This window comes from Antedon mediterranea, chromosome 2 (assembly GCF_964355755.1).
Source record: "Antedon mediterranea chromosome 2, ecAntMedi1.1, whole genome shotgun sequence".
NCBI lineage: Eukaryota > Metazoa > Echinodermata > Crinoidea > Comatulida > Antedonidae > Antedon > Antedon mediterranea.
The window spans coordinates 15,905,001-15,930,000 of NC_092671.1; the positions used below are offsets into that span (position 1 = coordinate 15,905,001).

The 25,000-nt window shown below is 47.2% G+C and overlaps 3 non-coding genes and 2 pseudogenes across 3 annotated transcripts; 1 reads left to right on the forward strand and 4 right to left on the reverse strand.

The window, feature by feature from the left end:
- Positions 1 to 82: 82 nt before the first annotated feature.
- On the reverse strand, positions 83 to 238 carry LOC140041371 (5.8S ribosomal RNA). The gene has a single exon (XR_011842974.1). It is a non-coding gene; the product is annotated as a 5.8S ribosomal RNA (ribosomal RNA).
- A 305-nt stretch (positions 239 to 543) lies between these two features.
- Positions 544 to 2,342, reverse strand: LOC140041892 (small subunit ribosomal RNA). The gene has a single exon (XR_011843459.1). It is a non-coding gene; the product is annotated as a small subunit ribosomal RNA (ribosomal RNA).
- Positions 2,343 to 9,806: 7,464 nt separating this feature from the next.
- Positions 9,807 to 15,511, reverse strand: LOC140042480 (large subunit ribosomal RNA; annotated as a pseudogene).
- Positions 15,512 to 15,775: 264 nt separating this feature from the next.
- Positions 15,776 to 15,931, reverse strand: LOC140041264 (5.8S ribosomal RNA). Its single transcript, XR_011842875.1, has one exon. It is a non-coding gene; the product is annotated as a 5.8S ribosomal RNA (ribosomal RNA).
- A 4,598-nt stretch (positions 15,932 to 20,529) lies between these two features.
- The window catches only part of LOC140042481 (large subunit ribosomal RNA), a 6,991-nt pseudogene continuing 2,520 nt past the window's right edge, over positions 20,530 to 25,000 (forward strand).

Here is a 25,000-nt window from a genome sequence, read left to right on the forward strand (position 1 = left end):
TGCAGCCGCCGTGCTCAGTCGGGCGCTGGTCCGCGTCCGTTCCGTCTTTTGTAAACGGAACGGGCGCGATGCGTCGCATTGCCGACCCTCAGACGGACGTGGTCCGGATCGCGAGGACCCGGGCCGCAATGTGCGTTCAAAGTATCGATGATCAATGTATCCTGCAATTCACATTAGTTAACGCAGCTGGCTGCGTTCTTCATCGACGCACGAGCCGAGTGATCCACCACTAAGAATTGTTCGCAACTTGCGTTTTAAACGCTTACAGAGTGCGACAAAAAAAAAAGATTTTCGTTTGAGAAAAAACAAAGAACGGGAGTGGAGTCGCCGGTCCGGGAGCGTCCTTCAAGCAGAGCCACCGAACCAGACCACGGGCGGCCCCGAAAAGCATCACGAAAACCTCGGAAGGTCGGGCGGTTTTCGCAAGTTTGATTGGTTTTCGCCAGCCGGTCGCTTACCGTCCGGCCCTCCTTCTAGCCACGACCAGGCAGACTCGCGTTCGAGTCGGCCGTGCCGGGTGACAAAACGTTCTTGCGATTGCGTTAATGATCCTTCCGCAGGTTCACCTACGGAAACCTTGTTACGACTTTTACTTCTTCTAAATGATCAAGTTTGAGCGTCTTTTCGGCACGTAAACGGTAAAACCGACACGGCCGATCCGATGATCTCACTAAACCATTCAATCGGTAGTAGCGACGGGCGGTGTGTACAAAGGGCAGGGACGTAATCAACGCGAGCTGATGACTCGCGCTTACTGGACATTCCTCGTTGAAGGGAAATAATTACAAGTCCCTATCCCTAGCACGAAAGAGGTTCAACGGATTACCCAAACCTGTCGGCCAAGGGCAAACACGCTGATTCTTTCAGTGTAGCGCGCGTGCGGCCCCGAACATCTAAGGGCATCACAGACCTGTTATTGCTCAATCTCGCGTGGCTAAACGCCACTTGTCCCTCTAAGAAGTTAAGCGCCCACCGCAACGGGTGGCGCAACTATTTAGCAAGCCAGAGTCTCATTCGTTATCGGAATTAACCAGACAAATCGCTCCACCAACTAAGAACGGCCATGCACCACCACCCACAAAATAGCTCGCAATCTGTCAATCCTCACTGTGTCCGGGCCGGGTGAGTTTTTGCGTGTTGAGTCAAATTAAGCCGCAGGCTCCACGCCTGGTGGTGCCCTTCCGTCAATTCCTTTAAGTTTCACCTTTGCAACCGTACTTCCCCCGGAACCCAAAGACTTTGGTTTCCCGTAGACTGCCCGCCGCGTCATTGGAGTAACGCCGGCGGATCGCCAGTCGGCATCGTTTATGGTTAGAACTAGGGCGGTATCTGATCGCCTTCGAACCTCTAACTTTCGTTCTTGATTAATGAAAACATTCTTGGCAAATGCTTTCGCAGTCGGTCGTCTTGCGGCGATCCAAGAATTTCACCTTTCACACCGCAATACGAATGCCCCCGTCAGTGCCTCTTAATCATTACCTCGAGTTCCGAAAACCAACGCAATAGAACCAAGGTCCTATTCCATTATTCCATGCTCTGCTATTCAGGCGTATGGCCTGCTTTGAACACTCTAATTTTTTCAAAGTAAACGTTCCGGTCACCCCCGCCACTCAATCAAGAGCACCGGGTGAAAACCGAGAGAAAGGCCAGGACGGGCAGTGACACGCCTTGCGGCGGACCGCGAGCCTAAGACCAAGATCCAACTACGAGCTTTTTAACTGCAACAGCTTTAATATACGCTATTGGAGCTGGAATTACCGCGGCTGCTGGCACCAGACTTGCACTCCAATAGATCCTCGTTAAAGGATTTAAAATGTACTCATTCCAATTACAGGGCCTCGAGAGAGACCTGTATTGTTATTTTTCATCACTACCTCCCTGTGTCAGGAGTGGGTAATTTGCGCGCCTGATGCCTTCCTTGGATGTGGTAGCCGTTTCTCAAGCTCCCTCTCCGGAATCGAACCCTGATTCTCCGTTACCCGTGACGACCATGGTAGACGCATAACGTACCATCGAAAGTTGATAGGGCAGACATTTGAAGGATCCGTCGCCGGTGCTAGACCGTGCGCGATCAGCAAAGTTATCCAGAGTTCACCAAGGGGAGCGGGCAAGCCCGCATTGGCCTTGTTCCTAATAAAAGCACGCCTTCCGCTAGGTCGGCGCTTGTTCGCATGTATTAGCTCTAGAATTACCACAGTTATCCATGTAGGTAACTCAGTTTCAAGGAACCATAACTGATTTAATGAGCCATCCGCAGTTTCGCTTGGTACAAGCTTGTACTTAGACATGCATGGCTTAATCTTTGAGACAAGCATATGACTACTGGCAGGATCAACCAGATATCTAGCCTAAACCGATTGCACGGTTAAAGCGCATCCGTCGCGATGGACAGGAGTGCGTGGGCTGAAAAAACCTTCTTGACTGACTAAGGCCTCGGGAGAAACGAAGGCCGCGCCCGAATAGGGACGCTGCGCTTCGCGTTCGAAACTCTCGGGTTCTAACGTCCAAAGCCAGGCCACAAATCACTTCGATTATCAAAAAAACGGACGCACGCGAATGACCGGCGAGCGAGCGCAGACAAGTCATCGCGCCCGCCTCGCCCCGCCGAGCCTTTACCGGTGCACAGGCAAGAGCACAGGCGGCCTAACCACAGTCGAACGCGATCGGGCGTTCATCGGGTCGGCCAAGGGAGCAAGTACAATAAGCATCGCATTCAATGCTATGCTATGCTATACTGTTGTACGTGACAACACTCCCCCATATATATACCTACGACGGTCAGACTATATCGGTTAGCAACGGAGGTTGGAAAAAATGGAAACTAAAAAAAATCATCATCAAACTACACATTATCACCGGCTAACCGGCGGCGTAGACGAGGTTGCATTTCGAGGACCTTCAAAAGTGGTGTGCGCGCGTGTGCGTCATCAAACTGAAGAAGAAAAAAATTTAAATCGCGCGGCCTAGGCTAGCCTAGCCTAGCCTAGCCTAGCCTAGCCTAGCCCAGCCGTGTCGGATCGGGTCGGGTCGGGTCGGGCCTAGCCTAGCCTAGCCTAGCCTAGCCTAGCCAAGCCAAGCTTACGCTCAGTCTATATCGGTTAGCAACGGAGGCCGGAAAAAATGGCAACTAAAAAAATCATCATCAAACTACACATTATCACCGGCTAACCGGCGGCGTAGACGAGGTTACATTTTGAGGACCTTCAAAAGTGGTGTGCGCGCCTGTGCGTCATCAAACTGAAGAAGAACAAATTTTTAATCGTGCGGCCTAGCCTAGCCTAGCCTAGCCTAGCCTAGCCTAGCCTAGCCTAGCCTAGCCTAGCCTAGCCTAGCCGGGTCGGGCCTAGCCTAGCCTAGCCTAGCCTAGCCTAGCCTAGCCTAGCCTAGCCCAGCCCAGCCCAGCCGGGTCGGGCCGGGCCTAGCCTAGCCTAGCCTAGCCAAGCCAAGCCAAGCCAAGCTTACGCTCAGTCTATATCGGTTAGCAACGGAGGCCGGAAAAAATGGCAACTAAAAAAATCATCATCAAACTACACATTATCACCGGCTAACCGGCGGCGTAGACAAGGTTACATTTCGAGGACCTTCAAAAGAGGTGTGCGCGCGTGTGCGTCATAATATTGAAGAAAAAAAAAATCATATTGCGCGACCGGTCCTAGCCTAGCCTAGCTTAGCCTAGCCCAGCCGGGTCGGGTCGGGTCGGGTCGGGCCGGGCCTAGCTTAGACTAGCCTAGCCTAGCCTAGCCAAGCCTACGCTCAGACTATGTCGGTTAGCAACGGAGGCCGGAAAAAATGGGAACAACAATCGAAGCACACATGGCCTTCCATACAGATTATTGAACTAGCGGCCGCTTTCGTTGGTGGCCGCTTAAGGCTGGTTTCCTGTCGACGTAAGAAGTCGAATTTTGCAACGACTCTTGCGTTTCATACGTCTCTTACGAAAGTTGAGAAAAAATTGACGTCGTTGACGTTAGTCAAGATCGTGTCAGGCCGCAGAGAAACATCTGTAGTTATGCTGCTCCCGAAAGTTGAAATTTTGGCTGTGAAACACACGTCGTATGCTTACGTCGATTTTAGTGTTGTTACGAAAGTTGAAATTTTTTTCTTTCGTCGGTCAGATTTATGACGTATTTGAAACAACATCTATGATTGGTGTTTCTTTTTAGAGCGGGTTTTATCATTTTTCGCGCGAAATGTTGAATGTTGTTATTGTACCTGTACCTACTCAGTGTCAGTGCAGCACACCAACATATTATTTTTATTAGATAGGCTAGGCCCTAGTATTAGTAATCTATATATAAATTTACGTAAGGGCAAAATTCGGTAAATCGCGCCTTACTTCTAGAATTTTCACTCAATGGTATATAAAGTTGGTTCGTACTTTCGGTACTGATTTAAACCACCTGATGTAACCCTGTTTACTAATTAAATTAAGTTAGATAATTAGTTATTGACGATTAAAACGAATTTAGGTTCAACGATTTGCCCCAAATAGGGGTGTTTTCCGATCGTGGTATACACTGTCTAATGGATGTCCATCTTGAAAAATACCCGCCACAAAAATGCGAGGAGGCTTCGCATTTTCCTATCTCCTCCTACGATAATTGTTTTTAATAGCTGAAAACCGGTTGAACAGCTAGAGTACACCATCATAATGTTGAAGACAGGCCGATTTTCTTTAAAAAATACTATTTTGATAGATTTAATATACGATTATACAAATGTATTGATTTGCGATGAATGGAACATCCCAATCTCTCAGTCTGCCAGAGTTTGGTTTAACACAAGTACTGTAGGTAAATTTATGAGCCCTTGGCTTAACACATACGGTAGGTAAATATATGGGCCCTTTGAGGATAAACTTGCAATACTTTGACAATACTGTAAATAACTATTTTTGGAACTCATTTGAATCGAAAATTTCTTACTGTGAATGTTCGTCCTGTTAAGGCTGGTTTCCTGTCGACGTAAGAAGTCGAATTTTGCAACGATTCTTGCGTTTCATACGTTTCTTACGTCTCTTACGAAAGTTGAGAAAAACTTGACGTCGTTGACCTTAGTCAAGATCGTGTCGGGCCGCTTAGAAACATCTGTAGTTATGCTGCTCCCGAAAGTTGAAATTTTGGCTGTGAAACACACGTCGTATGCTTACGTCGATTTTAGTGTTGTTACGAAAGTTGAAATTTTTTTCTTACGTCGGTCGGATTTATGACGTATTTGAAACAACATCTCTGATTGGTGTTTCTTTTTAGAGCGGGTTTTATCATTATTCGCGCGAAATGTTGAATGTTATTGTACCTGTAGCTACTCAGCAGCAGTGTCAGTGCAGCACACCAACATATTATTTTCAGTAGGCTAGGCCCTAGTATTAGTAAAATACTTAATTAATACTGTACTAATAGGAATTGGATTTGACCAAATAATCAAACTAGCCTAGGCCCCTAGCCTATTATTATTAGACCTACCTAGGCCCAGCATTGGCCTATGGGCCTATAAGCATATCTAATCGAGCATGATATAGTACTAACCGCAGTAAGATACCCATTATTTACAGGCCTATAATAAGAATAAATTTAACAAAACAATATAAATTATACAAAATCAAGGAAACAATTTTTTTTTAAAGTTACATAATAATATTATATTGCTTACAAAGGGGCTTTCTATATCTTATCTTGTTGCAAATGTTCATTTTTGCGACGTTTCTACCGATGTTGATTGTTTATTGCACGTCCATAAATAAGAGTATTAGATTTTGATATGAGTTGTAAACCAATTCAATTCAATTCATCGACATTTTTATTCCATAATCAATATAAAAACATATACAAATACAATACAAATAATAAGATAATGGAATGGGATACAAAATAAGTACAAGTGCTTTAAGCATGTAACCCTAACAAAAAGATCAAACAATTAGTACAAACAAAAAGAACAAACCAAAATAACATAATGTGATTTACTTAACTTAAATATTTCTATTGTTATAATATTGCTTTAATCTCTGTTTAAACAAACTTAAAGTGGGGGATTGTTTTATATAGTCTGTTAAATTGTTCCAAATATGTGTTCCTTGGTAGGAAATACATTGCTGTCCGACTTTGGTGCGTTTTAGTTGTGGACAGTAGTTTGACCTGTTTCTAGTTGAGTAATTATGGAATGAGGCAGATGTAATAAATAAGTTATTAAATGATTCAGGTAATAGATTATGTTTATATTGATACATAAATATAACAGTGTGTTTCGTATAAAGGTCAAAAATATTTAATGTTTGGGTCGAAATAAAAAGTGGATGAGAAGGATGCATAAAATGAACATGACAAATATTTCTAAGTGCTTTTTTCTGGAGAATATGTATACGGTTTAAATTTGTAGCAGAAGTAGCACCCCATACTGTGATAGCATACGTTATTCTAGGTAATATAAGTGCATTGTATACCGTTAACAAGATGTTACTTGATAACATAGACTTCACTTTGTTTAAGACACCAATTATTCTAGAAATACTGTTTGCTAACTCATTTACATGAAAATTAAACGATAAACTCCCTGATTAGAACATTATTTATGCCTATATTGAAACTACTGTGCATTTGTAAAGTATGTAGGCCTACAACATCGTAAAGTGGGCTAAAATTATAGTAGTAAATACATACAAATGTTATTGTCCGGCTTTATTTCACTATAAGGACATACACATTACGTCATAACTCTTGTCGCTCATTGGTTGCTTGTTACGATTGCGCTTACGTCTCTTGCGAAAGTTGACTTCAAGTCAACTTTCGTAAGAGACGTAAGAAACGTGACGCAAGGGCGTTCATTCAAGCGTAAGATCAAAAATCCCGGTTTCCTGTAAAATCGGAAGAAAACGTCGTAACGCAACAATTGTTAGGTCATCGGTTTCCTGTAAAATCGTTTGTCGTTACCATTTTTCTTACGTTGAGTCGATTTTGTAAATTTTCGATCGTAATCGGTTTCCTGTAAAATCCGCATTTCTTACGACAAATCGACGTAGTCGCAACAAAAGTGATGTTCTTACGTCGACAGGAAACCAGCCTTTAGATAATAATAAACTGTTAGATATATAAACACATTATTATATACAAATACACTTTATACTGACAGTTCCTTCTCAACGTTTGTATTAATTAATAATTACCAAAAATATAAACGTCGTAGTGGTGTATCGTGACATGTACTTTAATATTTCAATCGATTATGACAGTGACAGTTTTAACAAAGTATTAAATCGCAAATGTTTTACTGTATTTAGAGGTATATTATGTATATGCTTATAAAACATGAACAAAATATTTCGTTACTGAGTGGATAAAGAATATATTTAAAAATTGTTCCTCTTTGTACCTATCCGCTTTCCCATCCCTCAACCCTAATGTTACATACAAAACACAAATTGGGTTTCTTTAAATGTGTCCAAATCAAAAATTTGGACTCATTTTGTGAAAAGTTTCTCCTTCGGAAGTAATTCCCAGGGTGCTAATTTTAGTTGACTACATAAATCATCGTGTCTATTTATTCGTTTCTGTAAACGACAATGTATTATAGTCCTGCGGTACGTACATTTGAAATCGCCAGTTTTGTTACGCTGAAATTACTGTAGGCCTATATTCGAGAACCATCTGTGGGCACGACCTAGATGGTACGCGAGCGAAGCGAGCGTACCATCTAGTAATACTTAATTAATACTGTACTAATAGGAATGGATTTGACCAAAATATAATCAAACTAGCCTAGGAGCCAGGCTAATAGGCTAGACCTATGCACTATTGTATGAACCAAAATATGAATTAATTATTCTGGCCTTAGTAGGCCTAGCCTTAAATAGTTTTCAAAATTAAAAAACGGCAAATCATTTCGGGATTCCTATTATTATTATTAGATACCCATTATTTACCTATAATAAGAATAAATTTGACAAAACAATATAAATTATACAAAATCAAGCAAACATTTTTTTTTAAAGTTACATAATAATATTATATTGCTTACAAGGGCTTTCTATATATCTTATCTTGTTGCAAATGTTCATTATCGTGACGTTTCTACTGACAAATAGAACAGAAGAATGTCGGTTTCAATGCGGATTGTTTATTGCACGTCCATAAATAAGAGTATTATATTTTGATATGAGTTGTAAACTCCCTGATTAGAACAATATTATTTTGAAACTACTGTGCATTTGTAAAGTATGTACATTGTACAACATCGTAAAGTGGGCTAAAATTGTAGTAGTACGATAATTACATACAAATGTTATTGTCCGGCTATATTTCACTGTAAGGTCATTCAAGTCAACTTTCGTAAGAGACGTAAGAAACGTGACGCAAGGGCGTTCATTCAAGCGTAAGATAAAAAATCCCGGTTTCCTGTAAAATCTGAAGAAAACGTCGTAACGCAACAATTGTTAGGTCATCGGTTTCCTGTAAAATCGTTTGTCGTTACCATTTTTCTTACGTTACGTCGATTTTATAAATTTTCGATCGTAATCGGTTTCCTGTAAAATCCGCATTTCTTACGACAAATCGACGTAGTCGCAACAAAAGTGATGTTCTTACGTCGACAGGAAACCAGCCTTTAGACCCTAATCTAGGCCTGAAATTGGATACTGTAGATTTTGTTCTTAAATTCATTGATAATACAGTAGTTCATTCTTATATTGTTGAAACTTACCGTGATAATAATTTTACCCAAATAATTTGAAGCTAGTAAGTAATTTAAACTTAAATATTGTTTTTTTTAGCTAGCCTAAAAAGTTATACATGTTTCATTCAGTAGGCCTAAGTAGAATGGGAAAAGCTAAGTTACTGAAAACAAGGCCAACAGCCATTAAGTCGCGTGCTACAATACATAGTGATACCGGACCGACAGACAGACCGACAGACAGACAGACCGACAGACAGACCGACAGACAGAGAGAGTGAACTATACTGACCGAAATTACTGAACATGTTTAAAAATGTTGAAATGTTTAAAAACATTTATTTTTTTTAAATTTACACGTGCGTAGCCTGTCACTTTTGACGTGCTCGTATAACGTAATTTCGAGTTGAAAAGTGAGTCAAGAAAACAGAAATCGGGCAAAAAGAGTGCGCAATAACATTTAACGCGCAGTGCGCGCGCAAAAATATGCGCACTCATGGCAATTTTGTAAACGCTTAAAATTGCCTGAAATGTACTCTTATTTCATCGAAAATAAATTTTGAAAATGTTAAGCGCGCGTACGCATGCGTTACATACGTAATTGTATTGCCATATGATGATTTATGCCCTGAAATTTATGAGTACCAAATTTTATTTAATTGTGATTCATGGTTGTGAAGATATGATTACAAACGTGATTTCGTTAAATCGTGCGTAGACCGCGTAATTTTTTATTGCGCACCGTGAAAACATAACCACATTGATTCCTGGCCATAAGGAATATACTGTGAAAAATTGACCTACCTAGATTAAACTGATATCAAGATAAGGTCAGAAAGCGATAAAACGCATAGTGATACCGGACCGACAGACCGACCGACCGACCGACATAGTGAACTATAGAGTCGCTTCCACGCGACTAAAAACAACAACCTAAAATTACTGAAAGTAATGTAAAAAATACAACAATGAAACGTCACAAAATAAACATGAATAATTCATCAGTTAAGTTAAATTTGTTGTTCCGTGTGCACCCAAGCGTATAGCAACTAGAAGTGATTTACACAACTGCGATACGATTCTTTCTACAATAGGCATAGGATTCTCGCCTTCGCGCACTCTTTTTCACACACACGTCCACTACTATGCAAATGTGTGGAGGCTAATCGACAGCTAGACAAGACATTAAACTAAGTAGTAATTGGACATAGCCCAAAGAAATAAATAAAGAATGTGTATAATGTGTGTACTGTAATTTTTTAATTCTGCTATTTTATTATCAAACAATATGCATGTACTCAAAGAAACTTTAAAAACGAGAATAAAAAATGTATTTTTGTGTAATGTTTATTGTTTAATTTTGCTGACTTAGGCCTATTACTCGGACTGTGTCATACCTAACTAACACACACGTCACACAAACCAACACAGCTACTACTAGAATAGACATGGGTTTAGAGACTAGTAATTAGGCTAAAAGTATCAATAGAAACTATAATTTTATAATTTTTTCCGGCCTCCGTTGCTAACCGATATAGACTGAGCGTAAGATTGGCTTGGCTTGGCTAGGCTAGGCTAGGCTAGGCCCGGCTAGACCCGACCTGGCCGGGCTAGGCTGGGCTGGGCTAGGCTAGGCTAGGCTAGGCTATGCTAGGCTAGGCTAGGCCCGGCCCGGCCCGACCCGGGTCACCTGCGTTACCATTGGACAGATGTACCGTAACTCCCCGCCTGACGCTGTCTCCGGAGCGGGTTGCGCGACAAGTCGCGCTTAACGCTAGAATCGTGGACCCGGTGGGCCCGCTTCCCGCATCACCAGATAAGTAAAGAAACGATGAAAGTAGTGGTATTTCACCGGCGGCGTGAGCCTCCCACCTATTCTACACCCCTCATGTCTCTTCACAAGGTCAGACTAGAGTCAAGCTCAACAGGGTCTTCTTTCCCCGCTAATTCTGCCAAGCCCGTTCCCTTGGCTGTGGTTTCGCTAGATAGTAGATAGGGACAGTGAGAATCTCGTTAATCCATTCATGCGCGTCACTAATTAGATGACGAGGCATTTGGCTATTAGATGACTTAGGTACAGCAGTAGAAACTGCCACAACTTCAAGTCTTTCCACCTTAAGACAGTAGGCGTCACTGAAAATGACGAGAAACCTTCCACACTGTCCCGTCAAGGATATTCACGTCTATGTGCGAGAATCTCCTTGACACCGAAATATGTGTAACCCGATCTTACACATATCCGTTGAAGGCAAGGGATAGGTGTTATTCCCTCATGGTACACAAGACACAATCTTACGTAGCCCACTACGTACCTGTCCTCATTTTTGGGTCCTCCTTCATGTTAAATTAAAATGGACTAACCACAAGTACACATTCCTTATCATGGTTAACAATCCATGAATGCAGCAAATAATTGGATTGTATCGCACAAGACTTTTAAGGTAATCTGTTCCAGCTTCAACAATTGCGTTGTTTTCGGCACCCCATGTGCCTCTAGCTCCAATCACTACTGGTATAACAGTCACTTGTTCGGCCCCGGTCGAGTTCCTCACCTGTGGTATCAAACAACTGTATTTTGAGATCTTTTTTCTCGCAGTTAATGATAGACTCCGACTACAATTGTCCAATACCACCGTGGGGTCCACAATCAGAGCGCGATCATCCTTAACCAGTAAAATATCGGGTTTTAAAGTTCCCGTTGACCAAGCTTCATGCAGACGTTATTATGACGCCTGATTCTTGCTTCCTTAACTACGTAGCACCAACCGGAAATGTGACCTACTGTCTCAATAGTGGTCAGACACCTTCTACATCGCACATCTCTTCCTTCTCTACCTCTGGAAACGACTTCTCTAGTAGGATAGGTGTTGCTTCGCAGTAACAATGCTGATATGTACTCCCTTCTTTTAGGAATGATCGTTTTGAAATCCAGTGATTTGAAACTTTCGATCCCTTCCAGTTTTCTACACCAATGCCTTGCGATCCTTGAGCGGCCCAATTGCGTTGTCTTTCCTCTTTCCATTTGCGATTAAGCTTCTTTCGGTGTGGAATGTCCAGCTTCCATTTAGTAGCGAGCTTTTGAATTCGATCGGCGAATCCTTTACCTTCCGCCCAGCTACGAACAAAATGATCGGACGAATCTAGGCACCGGCCTAGATTATGCAACCTTGCAGATAGAACAGATTGTGACAAGCAGGGAACTCCTAGTCCACCGTCTCTAGCGGAGGTATACAACAAATGCGTTGATATGCAATTGGGTAGTTTGAGCCACAGTTTGATCCAGTATCTGATGGTATCGTCTAGCTTTTTAATTTGAGTTTCAGATGTTTCTAACTAGAATATCCACTTTCTGACGGGGTTTGAAAAATGCTTTGCACCATGTATCTAATGTAGATACGCCTCGAATTTTTCCAGGCCATTCCAAGGATCGAATAGTGCTCCAAGATATCCATTACTGGTACCTGGTTCAACCCATGGTATGGTTTCTGAGTCGACCTGAAAAGAACGGGTCATGTTTAGAGCATACGTTTTATGCAAAGGTTCTATCGAGAACGCTGCACTTTTACTGGCATTGATGACCAGTCAGATGACAAAACTGTTCGACAATCTTTAGGAGTGCACGCATTCCTTCTGAACTGTCAGAGCACAAGGCAGTGTCATCTGCGTATGCTAATGAAGTGCAGGCTGTGGTGTTATTTAGCTTCCACCCTAGTAGGTTGTTCCAATATACTACATTTGGCGTAGTGTATGGTAGCACCGTGCCCCGTTTTGGAAAACTTCCCACATTTTCCGCATTTAAATAGTACACTCGCATCGGTATGCTTGTGTAGGTGAGTTGTCAATTTTCTTATTTCTGTATAACCGGTGTTACACATGGGACACACAAAGTATGTAAACGGGACAGGTACTACCACAACCGGGTTGTTCTCTACCTCCTTTCTACTATCAGCAGAACGGACAACAGGTATATCCTGAGCGCTCTCAGGTATAGATAAATCCTCAATTGGAGTTCTTATTTTGAAGAACTCTTTTAGACTTGACGGTGGGATGTTGTGCCCGTCTATTACAGGATGCCCGCTCCTGTACCTGCAAGTGTGTCGCAACCCCCATCTGCACCTGCAACAGATGAGGCCGGGTCCCTAGTCCGGGAATATAATTAAATATACGTGTACAAATCAACTTGTTTTTACACTATCGGGAGATTAACCTAAGAGAAACCCCAATTAGACCAGTGAGGTATGGTAAGAACACACGTACGGTAGGTTCTCATTTCTATATATTCGCCATCTTTTGGAATCTTTTGTGATCGGCAACTGGATTTACAAAGACATTCACTACATTTGGTTTACCCGCGCTTCGTTGAATTTCTTCACTTTGACATTCAGAGCACTGGGCAGAAATCACATTGCGTTAATGCCATGGTTGCGGACGTCGCAATGCTTTGTTTTAATTAGACAGTCGGATTCCCCGTGTCCGTACCAGTTCTAAGTTGGCTGTTTGGCGCCGGCCGAAGCGACCCCGAAAGACCCCCAAGCCAGGAAGGTCCACGGAATGGGCCCGGCACTAGTCCCGGCTCGCCCTGCTTGCGCAGGCCTCGCCCAGTCACGGCACGCGCCCGGTCCCGCTTCACTCCCCAGCCCGACCGACCCAGCCCTTAGAGCCAATCCTTTTCCCGAAGTTACGGATCTAATTTGCCGACTTCCCTACATTGTTCTATCGGCCAGAGGCTATTCACCTTGGAGACCGGCTGTGGTTATGGGTACGAGCCGAGGCGAAAATCAGTCGGTGTCCCTCAGATTTTCAAGGGCCAGCGGAAGCGCACCGGACACCGCAAGAGCCGCGGTGCTTTACGGGCCCGCAGCCCCTATCTCCGGGCGAACCGATTCCAGGGCGCCCGACCCTTACAAAGAAAAGACAACTCTTCCCGGGGCTCCCGCCAGCGTCTCCGAGTTCGTTTGCTTTGCAGCACTGGCTGCGCGAGGCAGCGACTTCCGCATTCGGGTTCGGGAATATTGACCCGATTCCCTTTCGCATAAGGGGCGCGACCCACGAGAGGCCTACGCCACCGCTCGGAACGGAACTACCCTATAGCTTAGGATCGACTGACCCATGTGCAACGGCTGTTCACATGGAACCCTTCTCCACACTCGGCCCTCAAGGCTTTCACTTGAATATTTGCTACTACCACCAAGATCTGCACCCACGGCGGCTCCACCCACCCACGGCGGCTTCAACGCTCACCGCAGCGACCCTCCTACTCGTCGGGGCTTACCTCCTCTGCCCCGACGGCCGGGTATAGGCGGCACGCTCAGTGCCATCCATTTTCAGGGCTAGTTGATTCGGCAGGTGAGTTGTTACACACTCCTTAGCGGATTCCGACTTCCATGGCCACCGTCCTGCTGTCTGTATCAACAAACACCTTTTCTGGGATCTGATGAGCGTCCCAATCGGGCGCCGTAACCCGGCGTTCGGTTCATCCCGCGGCGCCAGTTCTGCTTACCAAAAGTGGCCCACTGGGCACTCGCATTCGTCGCCCGGCTCCAATCGAGCGAGTCGGACTTCTTACCAATTTAAAGTTTGAGAATAGGTTGAGGTAGTTTCGGCCCCAAGGCCTCTAATCATTCGTTTTACCAGATAAAACTGCGTTCGAGCACCAGCTATCCTGAGGGAAACTTCGGAGGGAACCAGCTACTAGATGGTTCGATTAGTCTTTCGCCCCTATACCCAAGTTTGACGATCGATTTGCACGTCAGAATCGCTGCGGACTTCCACCAGAGTTTCCTCTGGCTTCGTCCTGCTCAGGCATAGTTCACCATTTTTCGGGTCCTAACGCACACGGTCCTCTTCCGCCTCGCCGACAGAGCGATCGAGACGGGGCAGTGGTGCGCCCGCCGCCGAGCGACGGGATCCCACCTCGGCCAGACGGACTGGCTTTCACTTTCATTGCGCCTTCGGGCTTCAAAGTCCCTACGACTCGCGGGCGTGTTAGACTCCTTGGTCCGTGTTTCAAGACGGGTCGGGTGGGCTACCGACCTCGCTGACCGACCCTGGGCGCCTGTTGAGACCGAACCTGCGCAGCCGAAAGCTGCACCGAAACGACACTGAGAACAGTCCCGCTCCGATCTAACTCGCGGGAGACAGGCGGCCCAGCCCTCCCGAAAGAGGGCAGACGCGGATTCCCTTCCTCGACCGGGCGTCCAGCCGCTGGAGATCGGTTATAAGCTCTCCCGTGCCGCGAACGATCGTGGGAGGAACCTGCCGATCGGCATTCTGGTGGACTACCGGCCGGTCGTCAGGTCTACGTACGCAAGAAGTGCACGCGACGGAGGGACGAGCCGTCACTCGGCCGGTCCTTGCGGATCCTGCAGAGAGACGGACGTGCTCCCGAACGCGCTGAATCTTTCGTGCCACATTGCGGGCCCACCCGTTTGCTTCTTAGCGGTTTCACGTACTTTTTTACTCTTCAAAGTTCTTTTCAACTTTCCCTCACGGTACTTGTTCGCTATCGGACTCGTGCCAGTATTTAGCCTTGGATGGAGTTTACCACCCGTCTTTGGGCTGCATTCCAAAACAACCCGACTCCTGAAAACCGTGGTCCGCACGCGGCCCAGGCCGTGGGGGCCTGACACCCTCTATGGGAAGGCCTCGATGAGAAAGACGTGAGCCCGAGCACACGCGCGGAGTAGGGCTTTCTTACGCCACATTTCCCGCGTACCGTTCAGGCACGGGGATTCGGCGCTGGGCTGTTCCCGCTTCACTCGGCGCTACTGAGGGAATCCTTATTAGTTTCTTTTCCTCCGCTTAGTAATATGCTTAAATTCAGCGGGTATTCTCGCCCGATCTGAGGTCGAGTTGGTAGGTCTAGTGTGCCGTGTTGAGAGGCCAGGCCGATGCTTCTGGGCGGCTCCGAGAGATGGTGCTCGATCCGCGGGCGGAAGGTTCCCCTGCCAGTCCAACCGCCTCTTCCTCTCGGAGGGAAGCGGCCTGAGAAACACGCTGCATCTGAATTCACCCGGCTCGACAGGCTGAACGTGCAGCCGCCGGGCTCAGTCGGGCGCTGGTCCGCATCCGTTCCGTCTTGTGTAAACGGAACGGGCGCGATGCGTCGCATTGCCGACCCTCAGACGGACGTGGTCCGGATCGCGAGGACCCGGGCCGCAATGTGCGTTCGGAGTGTCGATGATCAATGTATCCTGCAATTCACATTAGTTAACGCAGCTGGCTGCGTTCTTCATCGACGCACGAGTCGAGTGATCCACCACTAAGAATTGTTCGCAACTTGCGTTTTCAACGCTTACAGAGTGCAACAAAAAAAAAGATTTTCGTTTGAGAAAAAACAAAGAACGGGAGCGGAGGCGCCGGTCCGGGCGCGTCCTTCAAGCAGAGCCACCGAACCAGACCACGGGCGGCCCCGAAAAGCATTCCGAACACCTCGGAAGGTCGGGCGGTTTTCGCTAGTGCACTCCCAAGTTCGATTGGTTTTCGCCAGCCGGTCGCTTACCGTCCGGCCCTCCTTCTAGCCACGACCAGGCAGACTCGCGTGCGAGTCGGCCGTGCTGGGTGACAAAACGTTCTTGCGATTGCGTTAATGATCCTTCCGCAGGTTCACCTACGGAAACCTTGTTACGACTTTTACTTCCTCTAAATGATCAAGTTTGAGCGTCTTTTCGGCACGTGAACGGTAAAACCGACACGGCCGATCCGATGATCTCACTAAACCATTCAATCGGTAGTAGCGACGGGCGGTGTGTACAAAGGGCAGGGACGTAATCAACGCGAGCTGATGACTCGCGCTTACTGGGCATTCCTCGTTGAAGGGAAATAATTACAAGTCCCTATCCCTAGCACGAAAGAGGTTCAACGGATTACCCAGACCTGTCGGCCAAGGGCAAACACGCTGATTCTTTCAGTGTAGCACAGTTTGATCCAGTATCTGATGGTATCGTCTAGCTTTTTAATTTGAGTTTCAGATGTTTCTAACTAGAATATCCACTTTCTGACGGAGTTTGAGAAATGCTTTGCACCATGTATCTAATGTAGATACGCCCTCGAATTTTTCCAGGCCATTCCAAGGATCGAATAGTGCTCCAAGATATCCATTACTGGTACCTGGTTCAACCCATGGTATGGTTTCTGAGTCGACCTGAAAAGAACGGGTAATGTTTAGAGCATACGTTTTATGCAAAGGTTCTATCGAGAACGCTGCACTTTACTGGCATTGATGTTCATACCAGTCAGATGACAAAACTGTTCGAAAATCTTTAGGAGTGCACGCATTCCTTCAGAACTGTCAGAGCACAAGGCAGTGTCATCTGCTAATGAAGTGCATGCTATGGTGTTATTTAGCTTTCACCCTTGCCCACTAGCCTCCAAGGCTTGTGTAGGTGAGTTGTCAATTTTCTTATTTCTGTATAACCGGTGTTACACATGAGACACACAAAGTATGTAAACGGGACAGGTACTACGACAACCGGGTTGTTCTCTACCTCCTTTCTACTATCAGCAGAACGGACAACAGGTATATCCTGAGCGCTCTCGGGTATAAATAAATCCTCAATTGGAGTTCTTATTTTGAAGAACTCTTTTAGACTTGACGGTAGGATGTTGTGCCCGTCTATTACAGGATGCTTATGACTTCTAAACTCACAATGCCGGAAGGACATTGTCAGCACTGATTTTGTGCTAGGTTTTCCTTCGGAATCGACCTGTCCCAGCGCCAGACTCGACTCCCGTACAGTATGCAATTTAGTGGACGAAAGGCTGTTTGCACCCTTCCGAACGCGGTCGTTTATTTCCTTATGAAGAAAATGGGCGCCACCGCCTCCCGACTGACTATAGCACGAGCATTCATCTAAAGACACCGGAGCGTCTCTATAGTTCATGCTGTGGCGTCGTACGTTATATGCAGCAACCTGCTGCACGGTTGACCTATCGGCCGTCCTGCATGCGGGAGAATCAAATACAGGAGACGTGCATGCCCGCTCCTGTACCTGCAAGTGTGTCGCAACCCCATCTGCACCTGCAACAGATGAGGCCGGGTCCCTAGTCCGGGAATATAATTAAATATACGTGTACAAATCAACTTGTTTTTAAACTCTCGGGAGATTAAGCCCAATTAGACCAGTGAGGTACGGTAAGAACACACGTACGGTAGGTTCTCATTTCTATATATTCGCCATCTTTTGGAATCTTTTGTGATCGGCAACTGGATGTACAGGGACATTCACGTTGCAGGATCTGTAAAAGAGTCGCTGACAGTGGCCTAATTAGCAGCCACCCTAGTCTGTTCGTCGCCAATTAAACAAGTCAACTGGCTTACAACCCCTACCTCGTGAAGGCTAGTACGGCTAGTACGGCTAGTACGGCTAGTACGGCTAGTACGGCTAGTACGGCTAGTACGGCTAGTACGGCTAGTACGGCTAGTACCCTTCCGAACGCGGTCGTTTATTTCCTTATGAAGAAAACGGGCGCCACCACCTCCCGACTGACTATAGCACGAGCATTCATCTAAAGACACCGGAGCGTCTCTATAGTTCATGCTGTGGCGTCGTACGTTATATGCAGCAACCTGCTGCACGGTTGACCTATCGGCCGTCCTGCATGCGGGAGAATCAAATACAGGAGACGTGCATGCCCGCTCCTGTACCTGCAAGTGTGTCGCAACCCCCATCTGCACCTGCAACAGATGAGGCCGGGTCCCTAGTCCGGGAATATAATTAAATATACGTGTACAAATCAACTTGTTTTTAAACGCTAGTACGGCTAGTACGGCTAGTACGGCTAGTACGGCTAGTACGGCTAGTACGGCTAGTACGGCTAGTACGGCTAGTACGGCTAGTACGGCTAGTACGGCTAGTACGGCTAGTACGGCTAGTACGGCTAGTACGGCTAGTACGGCTAGTACGGCTAGTACGGCTAGTACGGCTGGTACGGCTGGTACGGCTGGTACGGCTGGTACGGCTGGTACGGCTAGTACGGCTAGTACGGCTAGTACGGCTAGTACGGCTAAAAAATTAGAGTGTACGGCTAGTACGGCTAGTACGGCTAGTACGGCTAGTACGGCTAGTACGGCTAGTACGGCTAGTACGGCTAGTACGGCTAGTACGGCTAGTACGGCTAGTACGGCTAGTACGGCTAGTACGGCTAGTACGGCTAGTACGGCTAGTACGGCTAGTACGGCTAGTACGGCTAGTACGGCTAGTACGGCTAGTACGGCTAGTACGGCTAGTACGGCTAGTACGGCTAGTACGGCTAGTACGGCTAGTACGGCTAGTACGGCTAGTACGGCTAGTACGGCTAGTACGGCTAGTACGGCTAGTACGGCTAGTACGGCGATCCAAGAATTTCACCTCTGACACCACAATACGAATGCCCCCATCAGTCCCTCTTAATCATTACCTCGAGTTCCGAAAACCAACGCAATAGAACAAAGGCCCTATTCCATTATTCCATGCTCTGCTATTCAGGCGTATGGCCTGCTTTGAACACTCTAATTTTTTAAAAGTAAACGTTCCGGTCACCCCCGCCACTCAATCAAGAGCACCAGGTGAAAACCGAGAGAAAGGCCAGGACGGGCAGTGACACGCCTTGCGGCGGCCCAAGATCGAACTACGAGCTTTTTAACTGCAACAGCTTTAATATACGCTATTGGAGCTGGAATTACCGCGGCTGCTGGCACCAGACTTGCCCTTCAACAGATCCTCGTTAAAGGATTTAAAGTGTACTCATTCCAATTACAGGGCCTCGAGAGAGACCTGTATTGTTATTTTTCGTCACTACCTCCCTGTGTCAGGAGTCGGTAATTTGCGTGCCTGCTGCCTTCCTTGGATGTGGTAGCCGTTTCTAAAGCTCCCTCTCCGGAATCGAACCCTGATTCTCCGTTACCCGTGACGACCATGGTAGGCGCATAACGTACCATCGAAAGTTGATAGGGCAGACATTTGAAGGATCCGTCGCCGGTGCTAGACCGTGCGATCAGCAAAGTTTTCCAGAGTTCACCAAGGGGAGCGGGCAAGCCCGCATTGGCCTTGTTCCTAATAAAAGCACGCCTTCCGCTAGGTCGGCGCTTGTTCGCATGTATTAGCTCTAGAATTACCCATGTAGGTAACTCAGTTCCAAGGAACCATAACTGATTTAATGAGCCATCCGCAGTTTCGCTTGGTACAAGCTTGTACTTAGACATGCATGGCTTAATCTTTGAGACAAGCATATAACCACAGTCGAACGCGATCGGGCGTTCATCGGGTCGGCCAAGGGAACAAGTACAATAAGCATCGCATGCAATGCTATGCTATGCTATACTGTTGTATGTAACAACACTCCCCCATATATATACCTACGACGGTCAGACTATATCGGTTAGCAACGGAGGTCGGAAAAAATGAAAAAAAGAAAAAAAATCATATCGTGCGGCCGGTCCTAGCCTAGCATAGGCGAGCCTAGCCGAGCCGGGCCGGGCCAGAGACCAGGCCTAGGTTAGCCTAGCATAGGCTACAGACGGTGCGAGCTTAGGCGGGCCGGGTCTAGCCGAACGAATATATATCGCGCGGACTAATTGAAAAAGAAATGAAAACCAGCCTTGCCAAACCTAGCCTCCGTTGCTAACCGATATAGTCTGAGCGTTGGCTTGGCTCGGCTCGGCTAGGCTAGGCTAGGCTAGGCTAAGCTAGGCCCGACCCGACCGGACCCGACCCGGCCGGGCTAGGCTAGGCCGCGCGATTTAAATTTTTTCTTCTTCAGTTTAATGACGCACACGCGCGCACACCACTTTTGAAGGTCCTCGAAATGTAACCTCGTCTACGCTGCCGGTTAGCCGGTGATAATGTGTAGTTTGATGATGATTTTTTTAGTTCCCATTTTTTCCGGCCTCCGTTGCTAACCGATATAGTCTGACCGTCGTAGGTATATATATGGGGGAGTGAAGCGGGAACAGCCCAGCGCCGAATTCCCGTGCCTGAACGGTACGCGGGAAATGTGGCGTAAGAAAGCCCTACTCCGCGCGTGTGCTCGGGCTCACGTCCTTCTGATCGAGTCCTTCCCATAGAGGGTGTCAGGCCCCCACGGCCTGGGCCGCGTGCGGACCACGGTTTTCAGGAGTCGGGTTGTTTTGGAATGCAGCCCAAAGACGGGTGGTAAACTCCATCCAAGGCTAAATACTGGCACGAGTCCGATAGCGAACAAGTACCGTGAGGGAAAGTTGAAAAGAACTTTGAAGAGAGAGTTAAAAAGTACGTGAAACCGCTAAGAGGCAAACGGGTGGGCCCGCAATGTGGCACGAAAGATTCAGCGCGTTCGGGAGCACGTCCGTCTCTCTGCAGGATCCGCAAGGACCAGCCGGGTGACGGCTCGTGCCTCCGTCGCGTGCACTTCTTGCGTGCGTAGAGCTGACGACCGGCAGGTTCCTCCCACGGTCGTTCGCGGCCCGGGAGAGCTTATAGCCGATCTCCAGCGGCTGGACGCCCGGTCGAGGAAGGGAATCCGCGTCTGCCCTCTTTCGGGAGGGCTGGGCCGCCTGTCTCCCGCGAGTTGGATCGGAGCGGGACTGTTCTCAGTGTCGTTTCGGTGCAGCTTTCGGCTGCGCAGGTCCGGTCTCAACAGGCGCCCAGGGTCGGTCAGCGAGGTCGGTAGCCAACCCGACCCGTCTTGAAACACGGACCAAGGAGTCTAACACGCCCGCGAGTCGTAGCAACTTTGAAGCCCGAAGGCGCAATGAAAGTGAAGGCCAGTCCGTCTGGCCGAGGTGGGATCCCGTCGCTCGGCGGCGGGCGCACCACTGCCCCGTCTTGATCGCTCTGTCGGCGAGGCGGAGGAGGAGCGTGTGCGTTAGGACCCGAAAGATGGTGAACTATGCCTGAGCAGGACGAAGCCAGAGGAAACTCTGGTGGAGGTCCGCAGCGATTCTGTGACGTGCAAATCGATCGTCAAACTTGGGTATAGGGGCGAAAGACTAATCGAACCATCTAGTAGCTGGTTCCCTCCGAAGTTTCCCTCAGGATAGCAGTTTTATCTGGTAAAGCGAATGATTAGAGGCCTTGGGGCCGAAACGACCTCAACCTATTCTCAAACTTTAAATTGGTAAGAAGTCCGACTCGCTCGATTGGAGCCGGGCGACGAATGCGAGTGCCCAGTGGGCCACTTTTGGTAAGTAGAACTGGCGCTGCCGGATGAACCGAACGCCGGGTTACGGCGCCCGATTAGGACGCTCATCAGATCCCAGAAAAAGTGTTGGTTGATACAGACAGCAGGACGGATCAACTAGCCCTGAAAATGGATGGCGCTGAGCGTGCCGCCTATACCCGGCCGTCGGGGCAGAGGAGGTAACCCCGCCCGGGAGGTAAGCCCCGACGAGTAGGAGGGTCGCTGCGGTGAGCGTTGAAGCGTAGGGCGCGAGCCCGCGTGGAGCCACCGTGGGTGCAGATATTGGTGGTAGTAGCAAATATTCAAGTGAGAGCCTTGAGGGCCGAGTGTGGAGAAGGGTTCCATGTGAACAGCCGTTGCACATGGGTCAGTCGATCCTAAGCTATAGGGTAGTTCCGTTCCGAGCGGTGGCGTAGGCCTTTCGTGGGTCGCGCCCTTTATGCGAAAGGGAATCGGGTCAATATTCCCGAACCCAAAGGCGGAAGTCGCTGCGTCGCGCAGCCAGTGCTGCAAAGCAAACGAACTCGGAGACGCTGGCGGGAGCCCCGGGAAGAGATGTCTTTTCTTTGTAAGGGTCGGGCGCCCTGGAATCAAGTTGATTTGTACAAGTATATTTAATTATATTCCCGGACTAGGGACCCGGCCTCATCTGTTGCAGGTGCAGATGGGGTTGCGACACACTTGCAGGTATATGAGCGGGCATGCACGTCTCCTGTATTTGATTATCCCGCATGCAGGACGGCCGATAGGTCAACCGTGCAGCAGGTTGCTGCATATAACGTACGACGCCACAGCATGAACTCTAGAGACGCTCCGGTGTCTTTAGATGAATGCTCGTGCTATAGTCAGTCGGGAGGCGGTGGCGCCCATTTTCTTCATAAGGAAATAAACGACCGCGTTCGGAAGGGTGCAAACAGCCTTTCGTCCACTAAATTGCATACTGTACGGAAGTAGAGTCTGGCGCTGGGACAGGTCGATTCCGAAGGAGAACCTAGCACAAAATCAGTGCTGACAATGTCCTTCCGTCATTGTGAGTTTAGAAGTCATAAGCATCCCACCGTCAAGTCTAAAAGAGTTCTTCAAAATAAGAACTCCAATTGAGGATTTATCTTTACCTGAGAGCGCTCAGGATATACCTGTTGTCCGTTCTGCTGATAGTAGAAAGGAGGTAGAGAACAACCCGGTTGTGGTAGTACCTGTCCCGTTTACATACTTTGTGTGTCCCATGTGTAACACCGGTTATACAGAAATAAGAAAATTGACAACTCACCTACACAAGCATACCGATGCGAGTGTACTATTTAAATGCGGAAAATGTGGGAAGTTTTCCAAAACGGGGCACGGTGCTACCATACACTACGCCAAATGTAGTATATTGGAACAACCTACTACCGCCCAGGTGTTAGACTTTGTCTGCTCCTGTGGCAAGGCATTTAAGACCAAAACGGGTCTCTCCCAGCATGAAAGGCACCGACACCCTATCCTGCGTAATTTAAAGAGGGTGGAAGCTCAACAGGCGGAAGTAGAGGGGAAGAGATTGCAAAGGGCAAAGAATAGCAAAAGATCTAAGAAGTAAATCTGGTCAGATGAAGAAGTTGAAAAACTAATTTATCTGAACTCTGAATTGCAGGGGTCCAGACAGATCAATAGTGACATTGCTAAACAGCTGTTATCGAAAACGAACAAGCAGGTGAGTGACAAAGGACGTGCACTAGGGCTACTTTTCGGTCCAAAGGCAAAATCAGCTGTTCCCTGTCATCCGAGTTCCAATGCCAAAAAGACCACAGCGAAAAGAAGAAATTCCAAAGGAGCCTTTCGAAGAGGCCTTAATATCTGCTACGGGGCAGATAACAAATATTAGTCGACCCATTGAGAAAAGTTTTGACGTGAGCGGTTACGATAAGATAAAAGGGATGCTCCAACGGGTTGCTACCAATAAGAGGAGTAACCGAAAACCACGAAGGCGGTCAGCAAAGAAGGCAAGCGGCTTTCAGTACATGCAGCGGCAGTACTATAGGGACAGGAAAAAGCTGGCAATAGAAATTCTGGATCAAAAAACGGGTGGCGAGTGTCCTTTAAAAGTGGATGAAATCCATGAGGTGTATAGAGACAGATTTTCAGCTAGTCCGGTTGAAGTCGATCTCAGTCATCTGCCTCCGCCCAAGGCAAGGGTAGACAATAAAAATTTATTGTTGCCAATTACGGTGGAGGAAGTGAATACAGCCATAAAGGCCACAAAAACAGCAACGGCTGCTGGTCCAGATAAGGTTACTCTCGAGGACATAAAATGCAACCCTAACATCAATACGGTACTCGCTAGTCTGTACAACTCTTTTCTTATCAGTGGGAAAATCCCCAAGGATCTTAAAGAAAACCGTTCAATTTTGTTGCCAAAAGGAAGTGGCGACTCCGATTCCATCAATGATTGGCGACCCTTGACTATTTCTTCTATCGTGCTCAGACGATACACACGAATTCTGGCGAGTCGACTCCAAAAGGCGGTAACACTAAACGAAAGACAGAGAGGTTTTATTAAGGCTCCTGGATGCAATGAAAATATCACCCTGCTAACCGACATGATTCAGGACGCAAAGAATCGTGGACAACATCTTCCGGTAGTGTTCCTTGATTTGGCAAAGGCCTTCGACACTATTTCACATGAACATGTGTTCGAGGGTCTTAGGAGGTTTGGAGTGCACGAGCATTTCATCGGTATGGTTACAGACATGTACACCGGTACATGTACGTCATTCAAGGTACCAGATGGAACCACGGACCCCATCGAAATGAGTAGAGGTGTGAAGCAAGGTGATCCCATGTCACCTATCCTGTTCAACATTGCAATGGACCCTCTCCTGTGCGCCTTGGAGGCTAGTGGGCAAGGGTGGAAGCTAAATAACACCACAGCCAGCACTTCATTAGACTACGATGATGACACTGCCTTGTGCTCTGACAGTTCTGAAGGAATGCGTGCACTCCTAAAGATTGTCGAACAGTTTTGTCATCTGACTGGTATGAACATCAATGCCAGTAAAAGTGCAGCGTTCTCGATAGAACCTTTGCATAAAACGTATGCTTTTAACATGACCCGTTATTTTCAGGTCGACTCAGAAACCATACCATGGGTTGAACCAGGTACCAGTAATGGATATCTTGCAGCACTATTCGATCCTTGGAATGGCCTGGAAAAATTCGAGGGCGT